This window comes from Eucyclogobius newberryi, unplaced genomic scaffold (assembly GCF_026437365.1).
Source record: "Eucyclogobius newberryi isolate DKJ021-1_F unplaced genomic scaffold, fEucNew1.0.hap1 SCAF_15, whole genome shotgun sequence".
NCBI lineage: Eukaryota > Metazoa > Chordata > Actinopteri > Gobiiformes > Gobiidae > Eucyclogobius > Eucyclogobius newberryi.
Genome location: NW_027315779.1, coordinates 7,006,413 through 7,008,972, shown reverse-complemented (window position 1 = coordinate 7,008,972; position 2,560 = coordinate 7,006,413). Strand labels below are relative to the sequence as shown.

The following is a 2,560-nucleotide window of genomic DNA, read 5'->3' as shown; positions in this document are numbered from 1 at the left end:
GACACTGTTAAAATAGTGCTACAAACCTGTGTGGTCAAAGTAACGTTCTCTCCTGCAGTTCACCTCGTGCAAAAATCCATCTCCTTTTTGCTGTTTGGAGCAGAACTAAAGATGTCTTCTCGGAGGCAGCCGCTCTCTGTTTCTTCCGCTCCGTCTTTGTCATCCGCAGTGACACGCTCTCCGTCCTCGCTCTCTGTCCTCGCTCTCCGTCCTCGCTCTCTGTCCTCGCTCTCCGTCCTCGCTCTCCGTCCTCGCTCTCCGTCCTCGCGGTGCAGCCGCTTGTGAGCGCCAGTGAATGGGCTCACGTTCAAAAGCACAAAGACCAGCCTCTGAGTGACGTGGCTCTACATCTCAACTCCAATTCTGCCGGTGTGATCCCGCCCACTTTGTTTTGGGCTCTACACGAGGAGTTAAACAGGGCTACAACAGGATTAAATGGAGCCAAACTAGGATAAAATAGGACTAAATCAGGACTAAACAAGATGTACATTGAACTCAAACCAGGGTTGAATCAGGACTTTACAAGAATCAAAACAAAACAGGGACAAATTGAACTCTTGGAAGGAAAAGTGTTGCCTCTAACCCGAACCAAACACTTTCCCTTCATTCTTTCAACCTAAACCAAGATTAAAACAAGTCTAAACTGGGGCAAGGCTAAATAAAACATGTCTAAACCAGAACTAAACCAGGACTGGGCTCAGGCACTGCCACCCACACGTTCTGTCCTATGCACGTCACCTCTAAATAAATGAAGATAAGTTTGTTATCTTAAGTTCGGGAGCAGGACCACGCCCCTTCCTGCGGCTACACTACTTAATCATCCAGATCACACACACCTGTGTTCGTGATTTTCGTGCCCCTCCCTCCCACCCTCTTTAAACTGTTCTAATTCTAATTCATCTCCTAGATGGGGGTATCGAGGCTCGGGAGCCTTCAGCCCTCATCGCAAGAAGACCCAAAACGGCATCAACTTCGTACATTCGTGTTGTTCATGTTTCTCCCCTGCCAATAAACACCTCGCATCGTATCTGGGGCTGTGGTCCTTGCTAGTGAATAGCCACATCAGCAGTGGCTGCGGTGCTGTGTCTTTATTGCCCTCTCATATGGAAAATACTCAGAGTCCAGTGTTCCATTTATCGTGTGCACAGCAGAGAGCCAGATGTAGATCAATAGGTTTGATAGATTGACCAATAATTGTTTCGCGGCCGGTCCACTCACATTCTGCAGCCCCTGCCCCGCCTTTCACATGTGACTCAGTTAAAGGAGATAAATTAGGGCTGGACCTGAAAACAATGAGTGATGACCCAAATCTAGTTTAGGGCTTTAAAGACAGAGCCAGGACTAAAGTTAATAATAATAATAATAATAATAATAATAATAATAATAATAATAATAATAATAACAATAATAACAACTTTTATTTATATAGCGCTTTTCAGTGACCCAAAGACGCTGAACATATATAAAAAGGGGGGGGGTATTTACAGACAGGGGGGGACAACACGTACAATACACATTAATATACAGATAAAATGCAAACAAGACAGAAGAAGTAGAGAGAAAAGTTATTTACTAGATAATGACTACATCGGCTCTCTTGGTGCGTTCAGTCTTGCACACTCAAAACTGAATAATGTAATTAGATCTAGTTCCTCACACACCCTTTGTCACATTCATTAATACATGCATTTTTTAATGTGTTTATTATTAATTGTGTAGAGTATGCAAAGCATATTTAAACCCATCTTTAAATTATACACTAACTTGGAAAGTTAGAGATAAATCCAGGTCCAAACCACTAAACTGCTCAAGTTCAGGATTCATTTCTTATCAGACCCACAGTTTGTTCTACTTTTCACACGTGCAGAAGAGTGAGGCCCTGGTCACAGTGAACAGCATCTCATCCAGGGACCACTGCCTGAATCAGAACCAGAACTAATCCAGGTCTAAACCAGAACTAATCCAGGTCCAAACCAGAACTAATAATTGGATTTGAGTCTAGACCATGACTATAAACTAAATCAGACTAGACCCTCATTTAACCGTATTGAAGTCAGGGCTGAATAAGGTATGACATTACCAAGGCTGCGCAATTAATATATTTTTTAATGTGATCACAAAGATTGCTCCAATCAATTGCAACAATTGTGTATTTGAAATAACCTTTTTGTTTCGAAAAACAAGGGGTGCTTCCCATTTTTCATTTAAAATGACAAATATGACTAATAATGATCAGGTCTTTTCATTGCACCTGCAGATGGAAAGTCGCTCTTTCCGGCTAAATCTGATGCAAGCATCTTCTCTTTTATAAGATGAATGTGTTATAGTTCCTGACTAATGAATAATAAACAATGCCACAGCTTCACTTTTGACAGTAGATGTTTGCTGAATAATTGTTTACAATCATGATCTTTTATTCTGGATAGCACTAAATAAGCTCCATGTTAAAACCTATAATAAATAAGATCTAAAGCAGAACTGAAGTCTCCATCTTCAGGACTAAAACAGCGTGGCCCTTTGTTCTTCCTTTAGCTCACACAGGGAGCCGTGAGCCTATTCT

At 41.8% G+C, this 2,560-nt stretch overlaps 1 protein-coding gene across 1 annotated transcript in view; it reads right to left on the bottom strand.

Annotated features, from left to right (window-relative positions):
* The window catches only part of LOC140360299 (serine-rich and transmembrane domain-containing protein 1), a 17,225-nt gene extending 17,041 nt beyond the window's left edge, over positions 1–184 (bottom strand). The window contains exon 1 of the mRNA XM_072445510.1: positions 27–184. The gene's annotated coding sequence lies outside the window, so the exon portion shown is untranslated. The remainder of the gene's footprint in view (positions 1–26) is intronic.
* Between the last annotated feature and the right edge of the window lie 2,376 nt (positions 185–2,560).